The following is a 21,180-nucleotide window of genomic DNA, read 5'->3' as shown; positions in this document are numbered from 1 at the left end:
TCTCTAAATATTATAAAGCAAATATTTAAAATATTAACTAAATTTTCCATTTTAAAATGTAGATCTTATAGATGTTTGTTGGTATATGAAAGAAAAACCTGTAACCTAATTTCAAGCCTAATCTTGGTCCCCTAGTTTTAGCAATACATACACAGATGACCTGAAAGAAGAGAATTCATTTTACGTCTAATTCCTCAAGCATTTGCAGACATCTTGTATTCAAGTAGCTAATGATGGTAATTAGTATGAGCAATTTCCCAGTGGCATGCACAATTCTGGTAATTGTCAATGTATTTTAGGAGGACAATTCCATTGTGTAATTGCACACCTAAGTAGTTCAGAAACTGGGTCTGTTTCTGAATGGTACAATATGGTAATAAAATCTAGGCCATCTCTACAATACCAATCATACAATACTCTGGCTCCTAATTATCTGCCTAATAAAAATATGTAAACTTATGCTGATTACTTGATATTCTTGTCACAAGATGAAGACAGAGCCTTTTCCTGCCATTTTCACTACGTGTACGGTGCAATACTCACAACAGCCATATTCATACACTCGGACTCCTTATGCCATTTGATTCCACATGACAAAAGTAGGTTTTTAGATATCATTATTAGCAGTGTTCCAAACAACTCAAAAAAAAAGGAAGAGAAAGTGATGAAAAAGTGACCATTAATAATGGTTAGCTACAACCTTTTGGTAACTAGCATTAACCATGAAACTCTTTGAAAAAACCCCAAACTTCTTGTCTGTTATTGGATAAAAATATACAGAAAAAAATAAAAAAGAAAATAGAATGAATAATTCAAAAGACATAATGTTGCAGATGCACGCAAGCAACTTCACCACCCTGCAGATCTGTAAACTGATAAGCATTGACTGAAATGCATTTCTTGAATTAATTCAAAATGTATTTTATGAATATGATCTAAACAGTTTGCTGCCAGTATGTGACATACAAAATTCACATATGCTTGATAAGCAGCCAGTCAAATACATCACCTGGGGCTTGTTGCTGTTCACTGATTAGCTGAGCTCACAAGGAGAATGCAGCACATCATGAAATTCAGTGCACAGATATTGCCAGACAGAAATTTGCAAGTGCTGAGGCAGGCACCTTTTAAATACTGGAACCAGTATAATAAGCTGCAGCTACCCATAGCAGCAAGATTTTGCTGTAGCAGCCAGAGTACAGATCAGATGCTCTGTCATAGGAAGCCAACAAAAAAGGTATAAAAATTCATTTCAATATGCATTAGTGTTGCACAACTTTTTCCCAACTCTGGAAACAAGGGCCTCCACCCATGAGGGCAAATGTTTCCCTCTTGTTACAGACATGAGTGGTCAGCACAGCTGCCTTCTTTTTCTTTATGCTTGTGACTGTACAACTGTCCAGCTTGGCACACATCTAGAACCACATTTTACAGGTGTCCACTTGTCTTAGCTTCCCATCCATTGTATAAAACTGACTACGATATTGGCAGCTGTTGGAGGAGGTGGCTCCTTGCTTACTGATTGCTACAATCCCTGTTTCACTGGAAGTAATGATGGGGAAAAAAAAGAAAAGAAAAGAAAAGAGAAAAGAAAAAGATTTTAAAGCTTAGACAATGAAATACTCGAAGTTTGGCATTTATACTACTGCTTTTATAGCTGTGTAATAAATTGTCACTGTGTGCTCCAGTATACCTCAATGAACAGCTGTAATGCCACTGGAAATTTTTAAAACATTCAGCTTAGGAATAAATCTGACTATGTATGACAGGGAAGAGCTGAATGTCTAATTTATTTTCTCAGAGTTGCTATTACCATTAACCTGTACATGAAAATATTCTTTTCTTCCTTAAGGGTTTAACTACATCTTCCTATCCTGCATTACTTAAATTTCTTTTTGTGCCATCATGATTTCCACAACTAAATACAACAGGGGACTGAAAGTTTGAGACAGTGCTTTGGCTAATCCAAAATGATCTGTTAGCTCCACTCACTGCACTGGATACGTTAACTGGCAGGAGGATGCATATTATTAAAGATCTTGAACAAACTCCTCAAGCATACTGCATCATTTCTGTGCTGCAGTGCCTGACAGTGTGACATGCGATGAGTACTGTAGGGTAGTCCTGAGCTCAGTGCCAGAGCTCCTTCAGAGAAGCTTATACATAGCTCATCCTTACTGCTATAAGAGAGATTTTGTTTGGGATGTATAACAGTTAGTCCCTTGTGGGGTACATAATGTTGGTTGAAGCAGCATTCATGGAGCTTGCAGCAGGCATGGGAAGCCAAGTGTGCTTTGGGGCTGGGATGTCCCAAAAGGTAGCACGCTGCATTTACAAGAGTTGTGTCCCCAAACCAGCTGCACCATCCTTTTCCCCATATTGCTGCTGCCCTTGTCCCAGGCCTCACCCCAGAGTAGGACAGCATAGCCACAACAGCAACACGTTGATAATGCATGGGGCTAGATGTGATTCCCAAAAACCACAGGCAAGAGTCACGGCAAGAGAAGATGAGGCCTTTAGGTTTCTGCCACTCTTGAGGCCAATCCCCTCAGGCAAATCCAAGGGGATTTACCAGAAAAGGAGCCAGAGGTGAGATTGGTTGAAAAGGCATCTGCCGAGACCCAGCAGAGAGATAACAGCTCTGCTGGTAAAGAAAGGCAACTGCCTCTGATACACACTGTGCCTCAGGGCAGTTTGAGGTACCCTTTTGGACCAGACACAGTATAAAAAAGTGTTACAGTGAAAAGTAGTCCAAAGACAGTATTGTCTTCTGTGAGTTCAGCATTCAGACTCATAGTACAAAGCCCAGTGTTGTGCCAGATGGGCACTATGCCCTGCCAAAGGAAAATGACAAAGCAGAATAAAGTGAAAGTCCAGAAACATGTCCTGAATACTCCCGTAAGCCAGTAGAGGGATATGCTAAAATTTGCCTTCAAACAAACAGGAAGAATCCAACAGCACACCACACAAAACTCAAACCCAAGACAAAATAAACCTCAAAACCACCACTGTTGCTAAATATTTCAGCTCTCACTTCAGTAGCCTACAACGGACAGCTTAGTTCCCTGGGGCTTAATTATCCTTGGCTGAATGCCCCACCTCCAGCATGGCTGGTGGGCAACATTTCTGTGCTTAATTTTATTTGCATTTTCGTGTTGCTAGAAGCCAGGACAGTCTGTCACAAGGAAAACACTGAAGGACATCAGAGAGGAATACATATAGAACAAAGTCATTCAAGTGCATCTGTCTGATCCTGGTCATGATATGGGTCACCGGGCTTGGGTAATTTGATCATGCTGGCACATGCTTTTTCAGTGCAATGAACATAAAGCTGTCGTGCTACTGACACACAGGGCAGCACATCAACAGTTTTGAGCATTCTTCCCACTCATTAGGGATTTTTCTGGGTTTTGAAGATCTCCTTTTCTGGTTTTGTTTACAATCAAATGAACTTCCTCATGGGGTTTTCCTATCTTAAAGCTAAAAAAAATATATAATAAAACATCTCTTCAAGCCCTTAATGTGCTGCTAGAGTCGAGTCAGAGAAAGAAACATCCAAAACTTGGAGACAGCCAGAAAAAGCTCAACTTCTGAAGAGCAATTAGTTATTATTAATATAATAATAATCAGCAAAACATTGATATTTGCTTCCTTTTGCATTGTAAAAGATACAACTATCAGACTATAAATTGTCTTCACTGCACGGACCAGCCAACACACACACAATGAAACTGTATGGGGCATGCCTGTGTCACAGGGTTTGCCATGCAGTGAGAAGAGGCAGTACGGTGTATTTTTCAGATTCTGGTAGGGCTGGAGAGCAAAGCACTTAAAAAAATATATAAATCCAGAAGCCTGCACAGTTTGGTGTCACGCAGCTCCCTAAAGTGTCTATCTCCAGCTGTTGTGGGCTTTTTGAGTAAGCACCATGTGTCCTGCCAGAAAGCTCCTGTTAGTTTGATAGAGGGCAGCAGGAACTGGTTTAACGTTTCCAGTAGTAAATGCTTCAAAAAATCCCACTCCCTTTTAAAACTCTCCACGTCTGGTTGCTGCGAGCTTCAGAATCTGCCATGAAACCTCCTCTTTGGGATTTTATTACAAACCTGCTTTCCTCTCGAGGGACACAGAAGCTTGGAGTTGATTGTTTTCTTTCTTTATTTTTTTCCTTTGGGCTGTGGAGGTGTTGAGGTTATATGACCCAATTGTAAGCGCAGTCTCTAGTTGTTAAAGTGTCAGCAAAGATGACTACTGCACAAAAACCGACATATACATTAAAACAAAGCCTCCCCTTTATCTCAAAGATCCCCTCAGGTGCTGTGCGTAATCAAAAACCACAGGCTAATGAACTGAAGGAACACTTTCCTTGCCCCTGACATGCCACATCTTCCACCTGCTTTCTAGACATGGTGAAAGAACAGAGCACAGTATGGAAGGGGCACATAATGCCGTATGAAATTGAGTTGGTAAGAGAAACAGATGGGAGATGATGCAGACAGACATTATACAATTCTCTTTAGTCAGAAATCTGGTCTACATGCTGGTGCTGATTCCTATGTGGGGGTGTGTGTGTGGGGAATAGTTGTGAGCGCTCTTCTGTTCCACCCTGGAGAGTGAAAAGAGATGCTGAAACATAGAAGCAGTTCAACCCAGATGAACCAGCTCAACCTGGTGATGCCAGGTAAGCTGTTTCTGCAGAAAACCACACATTTTTTGTTTATGCTAGAAGAGAAATCCATCCTTTCTTGTCACACCTAGCACTGTCGAGAGCGCCCAGCTTGAGAAAAGTAGCTTTCCTTTCAGAAGACCCTCTGAGGAAAGCTGTGGGCCTTAATGTCCCCCCTCTCTATTGCCAATCCTACTAAGTACATACTCCAATGGGTTTTTGCAGGTCCTTGCTGAGGAAAATATATCTGAACCTAGATCAAATGTGTAACACACTCCAAGCATTTTCATGTGCCAGCCAACTGTATGCGTTTGAGGGTAAGCCCCCTGAGAAGGAGGGAAGGAGATGCCTCCAGGTCTGCTCAGGCACAGGGGCTGCTTCACCACCACTTCCAGTTGCTGCTATTATAACAAGTGAATCAAATCACATTTTCCTCCTCTCAGGTCTCTGGTAACATACTCAAAACATTCTCTTGCACACCTGCAGATCTGCACTTCCTGATGCATTCATGGTGAGAACTTAAGAGACTCAGTCTATGTTATTAAGCTTAATCCTACTCAGAATATTGACATCAGGGTATCTGGCATCAAGATAGTCCCCATTGCAGTCCTTATGCTATTCTACTAAAAAAATCACAGTCCAACAACCTCGGACCTCACCTGCTTGGTTTAATTTTCAGGTCTACCCCATTCATACATATTCTGTCGGTGGGAAGAACCAAGAGTCACAGCTCTCTGCCAAACTGCAGGAGGAAAGCAGTTACTTTTCAGGAATGTCACCTGGCCATGTGCTGAGCTGGCTGCACAACCAGCTCTCCCTGCTTAGCACTGTGATTTATGCAGGAGCTCTGGCTTGCTCCCGGGAGTGGGAGGATAGCACTATAGCTCAGCTAAACAGCATCTTCTGGGCAGGCTTCCCATAACTTAAGGTCCTTCTGTGCTATTCCAAGTTACAATATTGGGCAGTATTTATCTACAAATCATGTTTTCTAGGTAAATATTAAAACTGTATTTGCTGTTTAATGTCACTGAAGTGTTTAAAAGCAATTTTTCCTGACAATTCGCAATCCATTTTCAGTGATCACATGGAACTGAAACCAGGTGATGGTCACTCACATACTGCATGGCCATGAGCCTGCAATCCTGCCACATGCCTGTTTCTGACTCACCTGGTTCACAAAGACATTTCCAGCCCTCCAGGCAATGTCTATATAAGCATCTCACAGTGAATTAGGAACACATCTTCAGTTTTGCAAATCAACACCATTACTCCAAAACCTTCACATAGATAAGCAGCCACCTGCATTTTCCAAAAATGAATTTTATATATGCAGCATTTTTTCACTTCCTATTCAGTCTTCTACCATTTCAAAAATTTGTTACCTACTTAAAAAAAAAAGCAGATTCAACATCTGTATAGATGTGCAACACAACCCAAACTACTGCAGAAACTCTGAAAAGCAAGTACATTTTAAAGCAATGAGGACGGAACACTAGTAACTCTGCAAGGAAGAAGGGAAAAATACCATATCCAACTAAGCTAAAGGGGCTGAGCTCCTGTTTTTCTCTCTCTGAGTAACAGCACTGATTCCAGATGAATGTTTGAAAAAGCGAGAGTCAATACATTGCTACCTGACAAATATTGTGAATATCCCCTCACCCACTGTGGGCACACATTATTTCTTGATAACAACTGCAAATTGTTGACCTGGACATTACAATACATGCTGATAGCGACTGCGGATTTTCTTTCCTCTCTCCTGATGGGTTCATTTTGAAACATCATCTGTGCACTCTTTACTAAGTGGCTATTTCAGTATTCTCTATTTTAGCTGGTTTATATTTGAAGACTGCTAAGCAGTTTAAAATCCCTGAAGGGAAGATTGCTTTTTCTTCTAGTCTAAGCAAGTACTTCTAACTTTCTACATTTTGTTTTCCTGTGGACACCTGGGAACCGGTGATTTGCAATGGGATCCAGCTCCTCCTGCTGGCACAGAGGGTTGAGAGGGAGGTGATAAGACACAGTAATGACCTGGATAGCTCTACAGCCAGTTTCTCAAGCTGTGTCTGGGTAAGTATAGCTTGGAGCTCAGATATGACTTGCAGCTGTCTCTTCCTGATAAAAATGAAAGATTCTAGGGGAAACAGTTCAACTGGGATTTATCACTGACTAAGATAAAAACCCTGCAAATTCTCCTGTACTACAAAAGAAGTTGGAAATAACTTCTTTTTCCTATATTTTTACTTAAAGTAATGTCTAGAATATAAGTAAATTGAAAACTAATGGTGTGCAGTAGGGTTTCTGGCAAATATTTTAGTGATTCTCTGGACAGCAATCTGCTGCTCTGGGGGAATTTCTTTTTTATCACTGATCTTGCACAGCAAAAGTGATACTCAGGGACAGGAAGACATTCCCTCCATGTAACTTTACCAGAGTTATTCCTCAGAAAAAAAGGAGCTGCTACCACTTTCCCTTTAGCTGCTTTTACATCAAAGGGAATCCTCAAAACAAATCTAGTTAATTCCCCAAACCTAGTTGTCTGTGTGTATTTTATAGTTCTCTCTTTCCACTCCAAAGTTTTTCCAGTCTTATTTTCTCTCCTGTACTGAGACACAGCATGAAGTGATAATCTGTCATTTCAGGTGTATATGTATATGTATTGTAATATGGGCAAGTTGCCTTGGCAATGCTTTTTATAAAAGCACGGGCAAAAGCAGAGAATACCTTAAGGTGGAAGCCTGCACTTGATTTCCATTATGAAAACTTTTCTGATAAATACAAGTTTGTGCAGAAGATATAAAATTATGCTTAACACACATTTTTTAGATTTTTTTTTCCTTTTTTAAAAACACTCATTCTGTGTTACAGGCTATCCCTGGGCATAACTTATACAGAATGAATCCTCATAAAGCAGAACTAATTATATTTTGAAGTACAAGAGAATAAAGAAAAACATCTCTTAAGAACCCTGGATAATAATACAAAATCCTGCTGGGGACTAAAAGGGAAGTTTTATTGCAATTATTTTAAACAGGTAACTTTTAATCCCATGGAACAGAAATACCCTGAAACATTTATTTGGGTCTGGGAGTAAGGGAATGGACAACCAGTTGACATTTCTGAAGAGTAGATACTCTTCAGGGTTGAGGATCTTCAAATAGGCTGTGCACCTCATTTTAAAGGAAGAAAGCTTTAACTCCTAAAGATTTTCCAAATATTTATTTGAATTTCATTATCATACTCAGAATTAAAGCGTGTGGTTTACAGAACTGGGACACTTCTCTTGTCCAGTGAAAATTAAAGCAAAAAAAAAAATATCCATCAAGGTCAGATAAAAAAGATAAAATGCCCAAATGTCTGTGTTTGCATATTTAAAGGAATAAATCTAGTTCCTTATAGAAGGCTGATTAATAGTGTGCTGTCTAGCCCATATAAATCACAAAACCACCAACCACTTGTGAATGAATTAAGAAAACCTCCACTCCTTTTCAGAATATAAATACAGGATACATGGTGAAACAGAAAATGGCCTTCTGGCTTACTGGGAAAATCAAAATATCTGGATACCCATGCTTTTGCTTAAAACACCATAACGGGGGGGTGGGGGTGGTGGTGGTGGTGATGGTGAGGGAAGCTCTAAGTTTTTCTGGATAAATAATGTCTACCTGGCATTTAAAACCACAGGAAATGGACTGTGGCTCATGGGTTTGGATTTCATTGTTGACAGAAATTTGCTGTGTGACCTATAGAAGTCATATAAACTCTCAGGCTCAGAAAACAGGTATGTTAATACTTCTCTACACCACTGCTCAGGTGGCTTTGTGGTGATGAGTTCAAGTTAGCAAACATGACTGAGGTTCTTTGATGGAAGAGAACGTATTTTTGTTATGTTATTGGAGGCAAAGGTGACAGGATGACTGAAATAATAAACTTCAGCCCCAGGGACAGTTCTTGTGCATAAAGTGCGATATCTGGTTAATAAAGACTAATAAATGTTTGGTGTGATGATCAAAAGGCACTTCAGAAAAAATGCATTATTCGATTAAAACCATTATTGACTATAGATGGAGATTTATGATACCATCTCAAGTCAGTGGTTTTACTGAAGTAAGACAAAACTCCTTGCAATGATCTCCAGCCTAATAAAACTTCAGTGAGCTATGGAAAAGTTTAATGCCTAAATGTCAATTTTAAGCATAATGAAACCTAAACTACTTTCTTGAGCCTCACAGCATTTACTGGGGGGGGGAAGGGGCCTGCAGTTTTGCCCTGAAGTTACATAATTTAATTGTTTTGTATTAGTAAGTACCCTCTTCCTTAGATGACCTTTTCCTTAAATGGCTGTTGTACCTATACGTATATACTGGCTATTTTATTGCTCAGATTTTTTTACTGCTCAGATTTTTTGTCACCTTGATTAGGAAAAAAGCAACATTATGATAATCTATTAATCTACTTCTTATTGTCATGTATTGTACATGACTAGGCAAACTAAGCTGACTCAAATTCATCACTTTTTCAGTTTAGCACACACATCAGAGATCAGCTGTGATGTATTACCTGGATTTGTTGTAATGTGTGATGAGGAAGCACAGAAACAAAACAGAAATGGGGCAACCTTCTTTACATGACAGCGGCTGGGAATCATGTACTATAATGTACAAAAGAGACTGGGAAAGCTTGAGAACACTGTAGAGAGGTGGCCTTGAAAAACTGGAAGGCTGGTCCCATAGAATCATAACATAGTCACTTATGTGTACACAGAGGCACCAGGGATTACCAAGCAGGCAGGAGGTGAAGGATGCTGGAGGATGCTAGCCTGATAAAAGTAAGTTTCTAGTAGCTAAACTAATGGAATAATTCCTTGAGATGTTAATAATGAGCTCCATTTATTCTCACTGGAGCCACCAGCCACTAGAGGGAGGAAGAATCTAGTGCTTCCAATCACTGCTATTTATTACGCATCTACAATGTATTAAGTTTTTCCCAAAGCTCACCTCATGAGGCTTGCACGACCTTTCCAGTTAAAGGAAACAAACCTTGAGTTTACACAATTGGCGAAGAATGCACATAAGGACAAACTGCAAGGACTCAAAAAAAGGTGCTGCACACCTATTGTATTTTAGAATATATTCTGATCTGTACTGCCCAGATGAATTATGGACCTGATTTCCAATTAATCAGCATTCATAAGGCAATTTGCTTTCATAGCATTCAGCATATCATTACAAAAATTGTAGGATTTAAAGCTTTTTTATGTGCTTTAAATGAACGAAAGTATTTTTCTTGGTGACTAGAAAGGGCAGGTCAGCACTTTGGTGTTGATAAAGTTTCTGTACAGAAACTAGTAACATGCTAAAAATGTTACTTCTATATTCTTTAAGACTAAAGCTATTTGAAAGTAGAAACCAAAGAAAAAGCCAACATAATAATAAACTCTCAATGGTTGCATTACCATGCTCTTTTCACCATGGATAACTATGCTAACTAGCAGGAAAGAAGCAATTTGGGAAAGTGAAGGTAGCTTTTTGTGTGTAGTAGTATTCACTACTCACTGAGGAGAAGATTTTCAGTAACAGGAAAATAAATAAAATTATAAAGTTGTTTTTATCTGAAGATAAGCAAGTAGTTCATTAGGTAATTGCTAGATGTTTAGCAGGTCAAATCTTGGAGTTTTGCTGAGGGTCTATCAATCGTCATAGAATGGTAGAATGGTCTGGGCTGGAAGGGATCTTAAATTGACTGGAAATTCTGAGTCATGTTTCTTCCTTCAACAAATTCTGCTTAAGTTAACAGGCCCAGTACTGCCTTTCCAAACAGGAAGAAACCAAGCTTAAGCTCAGCAGAAGAAAATGGATTAATATTCTTCACAAAAAGAATGTAGAAAGGTCATGAATAATCTCTGTCGTGAGTATACTAAGGACTTGGGATATAAGGAGAAAACCTCCCCTCCACTAGGTCTTGTAGGTTTTACTGTCCCTGGCAGCACCATGCTTTTAATGGGTGACTAGGCCGCCATCAGTACAGGACCACGGGTGCTGCTGTCTACCCTCTCCAAAGGAGAGAAATAAGGAGACAATAACAGACAAATGTTTCTTGCAGCCCTCCAAATGGCTTTTCATCAGAAAATTCACAGGTTTTCCAAGAATAGGCACAGAGCATACAGTGGGAACCCCCTCACTCAACCAAACTGTGATTTTCAGTGTGTGTGGTGTGTTTGCCTCTCTGTGCAGCACATACCATGGCAGCTCAGGCTCTGAGATGTATTAAAATATCTTTTCCTAGCTCTATAGTCCTTCCCTATGGGGGAAAAAAAAAAGCATTTTGAGAATCCCTTCTGCTATAGTGTGAAGGGTAACAAATACAAAGAAAATTTATAGAGATGTGAGTGGGAAGCCATGCGTTAGTGTATGTAGGCAGGTCATAGAGGGAAGAGGGGATGTAGGAATAGCTGAAGGGAAGCATGCCTATCTATCATTTACCCCCTCTGAAAGTATCTGAACCACCTCTAGGACATATGTTAGCAATGGGTGTGGGCTGCATGGCAGTAAGAGAGGGGGAGATGCGTCAAGTTATGATATATCATACCTATGAATTTCAACAGACACAGCAAAATGCAACATGAGTTACTGTTACTCCTAGGAGTAGTATGCTTCCCTGCGGGCTTTCACACATGACAGGGTGAGCAAATACATACAGCAGGTGGAAAGAGAGAAGAGAGTATGCCGGCAGCAGGATGCATGTGGGAAGCACAGTCGAGGAGGAACTGCAGGAACTGACCCTTTTATCTCTGCTGAGGTCTTGCAAGCCTCTGAAGCGTTCCCTCCAGCACGGAAGTCTGAGGATGATTTAACTTCTTCCCCACACTGTGCCTTGCTGCTCATGCAGTACAGTGGGGCTCTTCCCAAGCATCTCAATGAGCACCAGGAAATGCTGCTGCAAGCCTTGCTTCAGGAGTACAAAGCAGGAGCTAAAAGCAAGGGGTCAGTGACTAACGGTGGTATAAGTATTTCTGCAACCTCTTTAGAAGGCTCAAGGATTGCTGCACTAACTGTAATCAATCAATCCTTGTGACATTCTGATGTGCAGGAGGTGAGCATTATAATCCCCTTTTTACCCAGAACTGGAGGCACACCATTAGCTGTGACAGATAAGGGGCTAGGCAGGGAGCAGCAGTGGTGGGGTGCCCAGCACTCCTTCCTTGTACCCTACTTCCGAGGCCACAGTTTACCTGCCATGGGGGCATAGCATGTAGATGTGGGGGCCAGATCCGCCCCCCCTCCCCTGCTTCCCCCTGCTACAAGAAAGGGGTAGTAGAGCTGAGGGTTTTGCAATTCAGTCCTTCATTTTAATTGCTTGACTGATCCTCCTCCTCCCTATGGGAACAACGCAAGCCAGGCACTCATTCCAGGTGCACCTCTTTATGCTCCTTTTAGACCTGAGAAACACAGAGCAGCCAAATCATACCTTAGAGTGCTCCTGAACTGTAATTAACCTCAGTATATCATTTTATGGAAGAGAAAGCTGTTAAATTTATCTGAATTCAAAAGAACTTGGAAGAACAGTGGCAAGATAAAGTTTTTAACAAGCAGCTTGATTAATTCATGGCAGAGGTTATCATCCCATTGTGCTGGGTAGAAGGCCAACATTTAAAACTTAGTATGTACTTTGTCAGGGGGAAGAAAAAATTTCCACAGCTCAAATTTTAAATGCTACACTTGAGACTTGTAAACAACCCACTGCAGAATCCAGTGGTGAGGACCCAAATCCCAATTGCATAGTATTCCCGAGGACTTTAAGAGAAACGGTTTACAATCATTTTTCTCTGCCTTATTCCCACTAAGTCTCATGCCTTAGTGAAAAACCCCAGTGTTGATTTCAAGTAGAGCGCATACCTCCCCATGGAGCGGAACGCCCTCCCAATGGCTATATCAGGCCTGTACTGGGTGCAGTGGGTAATCCAGGGAGCAGGGCAGGGGATTTACATTAACCTCAGATCTAAACTGGATCAGATCCAAACTTCCCATTCTGGCTGGCTTCAGTGCTGTCGATGACAGAAATACTGGGAGGGTAATGGCGAAATATAATATAGCATGATAAAACTGTAAGATTCAACTCAGAAGCAAGCTTTTACCTTGCTGGGTTTGGGGTTTTTTTTGGCTACAAAAGAGACTAATTTTACTTTTCTTCTCTAGAAATATTCTGAGAAGGGATCATATATTCTTTTAATTTTGAAAAATTTGTAAAACAAACTTGCAAATAATCAAGATGCTCTAAAATCAATGTTTTAAGTATTACTTTACATGTCCATTTTACTTTTAAAATATTCCTTAGAAATAAGGATTTTTTCTGTATGTATCATTTATTGACTATTATGCACATCATTTAAAGAAGGTACATGAAATAAAACAGATAATCTGAAAACATACTCAAAAGATGAAGAATCTTTGTGACATCAATGTCAAGCTACAGCCCTGGTTTTAGACAGCTGTTCAGGTGATTCATTATTTGTATGAATGTCAAATGGATTATTTTATTATTCTTTGAGCTGTTGCCCTTAAGGGAACAAGTTACATTAAATAACAAGCTATCATTGTATGGACATACTGATTCTGAGAACAGGGGAAGGAAATATAGTCATAACATGCAATTTCAATAGAAAATGAGGGCTTGTCAATCTTCTGCCAGAGGCAAAACAGGCAGATACTGCAGTCATGACAGAGACATAATGAATCTGATTAACTTCCCTGGAGAAGGGACAATTAGAGCTGATAGTATAAAGCCACTTTGGGTTGCATGCATGTTTGGCATGGGGAGCAGTGCACAAAGGCTGCATGACCACTGGTTGATGGCAAGGGCACCTTGGCTGTTGGGCTGTGATTGTGAGCTGCCCCGGCAACTCCTGTTGGGAAAACTGGAACAGGGAGCACACCCAGTTGCCCACGAAATCACTCCAAAAATAGCTTGAAGCATGACCGGGTGCAACTAACCATCACATGTATGGAGGTGGCAATGGAGAACCAAAACGAAGGAAGGCATAGCCACTTTCCAACACAAGCTGCATGCCTCCCCCACGAGGAAAGAGAAGGATCCAGGAGCAACAGAGCAGCTCTAGCTGGGAGTAGGAACTGTGTGATAAAAGAACTCTGAAAGACTCACAAGGGTGAAATTAATAACAGGACTAGTGAAAAATGTTAATAATTATATCACCACTGATGAAAATCTTAAGAGTGTGTTAGGATCAGGACTGTAATAAATGGAAGCAGACGATAATGCTACATACTCATTATTTTCACAGGTGTGAAATTCATTGAAACAGGAAATAAAATAAGCACTAGGGAGGTGGAAATATACAAATAGTTGATAGTCAGAAGGTCATTCTGTCACTTTCGCAAATCTTGACCCCTATAATGGAGAAACGATGTTTAGCTAAGCACTGAGGATTATCTGGGACACACAAGAAGGATGTGGACCTGCTTGAGTGAGTCCAGAGGAGGGACATGAAGATGTTCAGAGGCTGGAGCACCTCTTTTATGAAGAGAGTCTGAGAGATGGGCTTGCTCAGACTGGAGCAGAGAAGGCTCCAGGGATACCTGACTTTAAAGTGAGAGAGGGTAGATTTAGATTAGATATTAGGAAGAAATTCTTCACTGTGAGGATGGTGAGACACTGGAACAGGTTGCCCAGAGAAGTTGTGGATGCCCCATCCCTGGAAGTGTTCAAGTCCAGGTTGGACGGGGCTTTGAGAAACCTGGTCTAGTGGAAGGTGTCCCTGTCCATGGCAGGGGGTTGGAACTACATAAATTTAAGGTCCCTCCCAGCCCAAGCCATTCTATGATTCTCTGATTACTGATTAATATTAAGAAATCACTAAAAAAAAGAAAAAGAAAGAGAAAAGAGAAACGGACAACAGAAATAGTGACATAGTGCTGACATTCATACCAGCCACTGTCAGTCTAACATCTTTTTTGAATAAGGCATCATCCATGCTCTCTCAATTCACATTTTTTCATCATAGGTAACCAGCAATTAATTTGTGCCCCAAATAAGATGATCTCTAAGGGAAAGGGGGGAGGGGTGGGAGTGGGGGAAGTAGTAATAGACAGAGAGTGACTGCTCTGCCAGAAATGACATTATACCCAACAGTAAACGACTGAACAACTGCAGTGGCACAGCCTGACTCACTAGCGTTTCAAACAACTCTAAGCAACAAATCTCTGCCAAAGCCCTGTTGTCTCACAGCTCTTACAGGCACATGACTGAGATGAGTCCAACAGATCCTGCAGCAGTCTGAAATCCATGGCTAGACATTTAGATTGGACCCTATTGACTAGACAGTGCCAAGGTTTCTGAGATTTGAACATTTTTGTCTGCAACTTCACAAAGATGGTTGAATGACGTTGGTTGCATCCCACCAGAATAATGAAAAGAGACCTTTTCAAAGTCAGAAACTGCCCCCTCCCTCAATCCAGCTTTTATAAATGTAATTTCTACCACTGCTATAAACATAAATATTATGAGATGAAGTCATGACTCGGTGCTGTCATTGACACCATTTCACTCAGAGTGGTTGTAAGCTTTCTGCATTATGTATGTATCCTAGATTTTGAGATTTATGCAAAGTTCAGGACCAAATTGTTTATCTAATGTGATAAAAACCAAGTAGCAGTTTTAAGTTTTGTAAAAGAGTAAAAGTACTAAATTATGGAAGAACCGTGCATTCTAGCACATTTTCCAATTTTTGTTATGCAGGCAGTAATAAATATTGGTTATTACAAGGAAGAGTATTAATAAATGTCAATACTATGCCTATTTAGGTTTGATAAATTAAGAAGTAATAACTGTGAACATTTTTAGGACTAGCTCAAGGAGGACTACCTTCCGAAAGAAGTTTTTCAATGTTTCCTTTCAAGTGTAACGAAGGTTTAGCACAGATTTGCAATAGCCATTGTCAGATATGAAACGGGAGATTTATATACTAGTCCTGAAAGATCCAGAGCTTGCCTTCAGCATGATACATCACTGTCACAGTGCAGAGCTGCACAGACACAGCTCAAGCATGGCTGCCATCCCAACGACACCTAAAGAAAGGGAAGGATTTGGGTGCTCTGTATGTGGCTGCTGGCATTTGGGGATGACAAAACCAGTTACTGCTTTTTGCAGCTCCTGAGCTTGCTGCAGGGCAGCCAGGGCAGAGGCTGGTCAGGCAGCACAGCCTTTTGAAGGGGAATGGGAAATTGCCATGCAACTCAGCTTCAGATGCAACCACAGAAATGTCTCACAGGAACTCGGTAGCTGCAGCAAAGGTGCTTTAAACAAAAATATTTTTTTTCCACACCAGCAAATAATACAAGCAATTGTACAATACTTCTCTTATCTTTGTGGTATACAATGAACAAGAATACAGGCACAATGTAAATGTAAAAAAGTCTTTAAGGATTTTCCCTAGTTTCTCCCCTCCTGAACAGATTCATGACTTCTTTAGATGAGAGGAGATTTTAAGAAGTCAGGTCTGATTGGATGAAGTTCCATCCATGTGTATCACTGGGAACAGGGTGGTGTTTGATGCTGCCCTATTTCAGCACCTCTGCCACCAGGGGCCTTACACTTTATTTGTTTCCCCCTGCCCCTAACCTTTATCTCATACTGCAGCCAAGCCATCAGAGAATTACTAAAATAAGTTGAAAGTCAGTCCATCTTAGCAGTAATACAGACACAAGAAAATGCAAGAAAATAATAAATGTGCATCAACATGACTTGGATATTAAAAGTATCTTTTTGTAAGGACAGAACAATTACTTTCATGTCTCTCTCTCTCCACTTTGACATGATATAAATTAACAGAAGATCCCAAAGCATGTCTACAGAAAGTGTCCTGTAATTCACATTAAATCTAAAGCAAAATACAGTTTTTTTTTTTCATTTTTAATCTAAAAGGGATCCAGCATTTCACAGTGAAAGAATACTGCACTCCTAGCTGATCAGCACAGAAAATTGCTGTGAATAATGAACTTAATTATTGCTGCCTGTTTGCTTGTCTTGTTACGCTGGACATTAAGGACTCCAGACTGAATTTTGTGCAAATGCACATCTCTTTTTATGCCCATGAATTTTCTGCATGGCAGATTTAATACATCAACTCAGCTCCCCTTAGCAAACTAAACCAGATAGTACAAGATCATGTACCAAGAGTCAAGCATGGTATTGCTGGCAGAAGCCAGAACATAATTTCAAAATGCTAGCAATGAAATAACATTTCAAACACATGAGAGAACTGTGCAGCAGTGCTGTGGGTGGGATATCTATAGTTACTATTCAACATTAGGCCTTCAGGAATAATTCGGTCCTGATGAGAATTTTATTTTTGTATTTAAAAAATAAGAAAAGGATGTAAGAACAGTGATAGTGGGTATTTTCAATAGCCTGAGAAAGACAGGGAATCATAAAAAATAGGTCTGGAGGGGTCTTTCTGAGGTCATTTGTTCCCTCCTCCTCCCCTAAAGCAGGATCAGCAATACCTAAATTTGTCCTGACAGATGTTTTCTACCCTTTTCTTGAAAATGTCCAGTGAAGTGATTTCTCTTGGCAATCCACTCCCACACGTAACTATCATTACCATTAGGAAATTTTCCCTAACATATAGACTGTGTATGTCCTTGCAGTCTAAGGCAGTATTTCTTCTCCTGTCCCCACTGGATGTTATTAACTTCCTTTCTGAGGCAGCCTTTTAAGTAGGTAGGCAGAAATAGGGCTAAAAATAAACAAGACCAGTTTTGCACACAAGCATGCAGGTTGGCTGTGTAAAAACTATACCCTGAAAGAGATGGCTAAAAACCACATCTTGGTTCAGTGATTATAATTGTTTCTTAAAGCAAACCCTGGAAGTGCCCCTTACAGCAATAAACCTTGCTTTTTAAATCAGACAATGGGATGGACTTGAATTCACCAAAGTAATTTGCTGCAAAATGAATAAATGTTTAGAGAATTTTACCGAAAGAAGTTAAAAAGTTAGAAATCCTCCCTTTTATCTGTAGCTATGTTTAACATAAAGCTAGATCTTACACCAAGTTGGGGCAGATGACTAAATACAGGACAAGGGGTCATGTATCTAGCAATTTCAGCAGGTCAGCCAATAATCTAAATGAGGTTGCAGCTTTTCATTAACAAACTATCAACTTCCAAAACTCTCCTCCAGTATTACCAAAGAATCACACTAGCAAAAAGTGTTTTTTTTCGGCTGATGTTTTTTCATGTGTAAGTTAATTGTAACAGTTTAATTGCATTAAATTTCAGTAAGTAAAAGTACAAGTGAGGCAACAACAGTAGTATAGGTCACATGTCACAACACAATTCTGATATCTTAGAGAAACAAAAAATAATATTATTTATACAAATGTGACAATAGCAGCATAACAGGGCATAAGGGCACATGGACCTAGGTGTGGATTGACACAAGGGTGAATTTTATGATAGGATAAGCAATGTCTGCTAGCAGTGAGATTGTAATAGCTCAGGCATCTCAATTTCACTGCAAGACAAACTGGTGAGCATCACTCTATTCTATGATTCTATCACAGAAGTAGAGAGGAGGGGTGCCTGTCCAACCTATGTACTATGCAGTGAACTGTAAGAATGCTTTCTCCACAGAGGATTGTGCAGTGAGATAAGTGGGTTCATTTCTGTGCTGCGAACTATACATATCTTTGTGTGAGGGGACATGAAGCCCAGAAGGGAAGCTGCAATGGGGCACAAGCTTTCTCACATAACCGTCAGTGACATTAAGCATTAACTGACTGAACATGCTTTATATATCCATCACTGGAAAGCTGCAACTGTTTTGAAAACCCCAAGATCTAAGTTCCTTTAAAAAAATCAATACCCCCTACTCCTTAAGTATCATCTACAGAAAACAGATGTCAGCTGCCATAAAGAAACCATTGACTCCAGATGTATGACCACCTACTACCTCAAAATAAATATATTTTTTATTGTCTTGCCTTTCAAATTTTCTTCTGACTTACAACTTATTCACTGAACTTAATCATACCCGACATATGAGCCTGAAAAGTGAGAAACCTGTCCAACAGTTTCTCCCTAGCTTTCAGAGAGAAGAGAGAAGGGATTAGAGTAATATAAAGCTAAGTAATATATCACACATCAGTGACTGCAGGCTGGGAAAGTTATCACCCAAGCCAACAGTTGTTCCAGAATACTATTCCTTCATCTGCACGTCCAAAGCTCAGGGTGATGCTCTAGTCTCTTTCATGGGAAATTCAAAAACCTCACTCTTCAAACAAACAAACAAACAACACCTAAGGAAAATGGAAATAACTGTTTCAGTAGCTAAAGATTTGATGAAAATGAAAGAGACTGTAACATGAAACAGGGAAACACTGTACTGGAAACATACTGTAAAACACAAATAGAAGATTAATCAATCTTATTGCTTTTGTACTAATTAGGAAAATCATTGTTCCCTAATTGGAAGCCACTCAACAGGAAAAAGAAATTATCAAGCTTCCCTGCATGTGTCTAAAAATATTCACCAGAAGGAAGATGAGGTATTGCATCACCTTGTAGCTTCCCTCTCCCTTCCCCTTATCTGTGATCTGGGCCAGTGAAGTTAATGGGACATTTTCATTAATTTTAGCAGAATGAGGACAAAAAAATATGCTTTTGTTTAAATGACACCTTTTGGAGTTCTTTTGAAGCATGTTTTCATAATACAGAAAAACCTTAAAGTAAATAGGACCTCATTCCTAAGACCAAGATGGCTTTCATACCTAAGGATGTATGCTAGTGCACTGTAAGGATATCAGCCTCAACTGCTCAAATGCCAGAAGAGTCTAGCCAGTCTGTGAGGCTACAATTATCATTACATACCTTACCATTTACTTCAGTGCAGATATTTCCCAAGAAGAACATTTCAGAAAAGCTGAGAAAGTGGGAGAACCATCTCCAGAGTTTATATTGTTCCGTAGTTTTCTGAGAGCTGCATATTTCAGTTTGGTGACCCATGAAGATTTGTGCATACACAAAGAAATGTGTGTTTCATTACTATAGGAAAATCAAAGCTATAATGATCTCCAGTTTTGCACTTAATGTTTACCAACCTCCTTGCCATATGACATTTAATTTGCTGTGTGTTTACTGTAAAAAGCTTTTGGACCTTTGCTCATCCTTTCATTCACATCAGTCCCAGTGTCATGTTTGAAAACAGACAGTATGCAATTTTGCCATTAATTTCACCATTAATGCCCCATGGAAGTGCTCAATCCAAGTGGGATGGGGCTTTGAGCAACCTGGTCTAGTGGAAGGTGTCCCTGACCACAGCAAGGGGTTTGAAACTACATGATTTTTAAGATACCTTCCAACCTAGACTATTCTGTGATTCTATGATTAATTCACTCAGTCCAGATGATGCACTTTACCTTCCTAACAGTCTATATGGATGTCCCCATGTGTGCATATCGCTTTTCCCCTGATCACCACAAGTTACCACCAGACAAAACTATTTGGGAGCTTTGCAGACTAAAAGAACTATTTTGATCATAATTTCTTTAACTTTTGCAAGGATTAGGGGATTTCTATCTGAATCACAATGCAACAATGGGGTAGTTGGATTTTTTTGGCAGTCATCCTACCAGAGCTGGTCCTGCAACTCTGTCAAGCTTTGATTTGTAATATAGGTTGACCCTAGCTTGAAGGCTTGTCCGCCATGAACTGACCTGATCAATTCTCAAACAGGTGATGGAATGTTGGAATTCAGGACAGATAAATCAGATCTACCTCCTTCTTCTTGCTTTTGTCACTATTGTTAAGTTTCCTGCCAGATTCTGCCACTTAATTGAGCTTGATTATTTACTGTCATTTTATAGAATATTGAGAAAAATGGCACAGAGTTTTCCAAAACAATAATATCTTTAGATTCCCATAAATATACAAGTAGAAAGTACTTATGTTATTTCTGTTAGCACATAAAATATGTAAGCCTGAGTGTACACAAATAACATGCATAACTTTTGAGATATTATTGTTGGAATATCTCCAATAAAGTTAGGAACTGATTGCAAGTATTACTCACCTATGCAATAAATGACAGGAATACACACAGCTATGATGAGAATACCTTGAAAATAAAGATTTTTAAAGAAAAAAAAACTAATTTCTGTTCTCCCTTCTCTTCTTTTTACATGAATTCCATCAGTGCATCTCCAAAGTATCAAGATCATTGAAACTGTCAATACACTGGTGATCAGAGACAACAACTCTGAAAAAGGTTTACATAATGAAATATGAGTTCAAAGGTACAATACTACAACTGCATATACCCCCAAATCCATGTAAAATGTCCACAAATGGAATACTGTACTTCACTACTGTAATATTTTAGGAAAAATAAAAATAGAACTGCAGAAGACTGAAGTGGCTGAGCCCCCAAAGTAGAAGCAATATTGAGTTAGGAACCATAATCTGAACCTGTATTTTAGGCAATGAGTGTGGATGTAGTGAGAAGA

The 21,180-nt window shown here is 39.8% G+C and overlaps 1 protein-coding gene across 4 annotated transcripts in view; it reads right to left on the bottom strand.

The window, feature by feature from the left end:
* The window catches only part of DLGAP1 (DLG associated protein 1), a 397,255-nt gene that overhangs the window by 101,143 nt on the left and 274,932 nt on the right, over window positions 1-21,180 (bottom strand). The gene's annotated exons all lie outside the window — the stretch shown is intronic.

This window comes from Neopsephotus bourkii, unplaced genomic scaffold (assembly GCF_033783945.1).
Source record: "Neopsephotus bourkii isolate Nb327-2 ecotype Australia unplaced genomic scaffold, CSIRO-AGI_Nbou_v1 NB_846, whole genome shotgun sequence".
Classification (NCBI taxonomy): Eukaryota; Metazoa; Chordata; class Aves; order Psittaciformes; family Psittacidae; genus Neopsephotus; species Neopsephotus bourkii.
The sequence above is the reverse complement of the archived record's forward strand: the minus strand, read 5'-3'. Positions and strand labels throughout refer to the sequence as shown.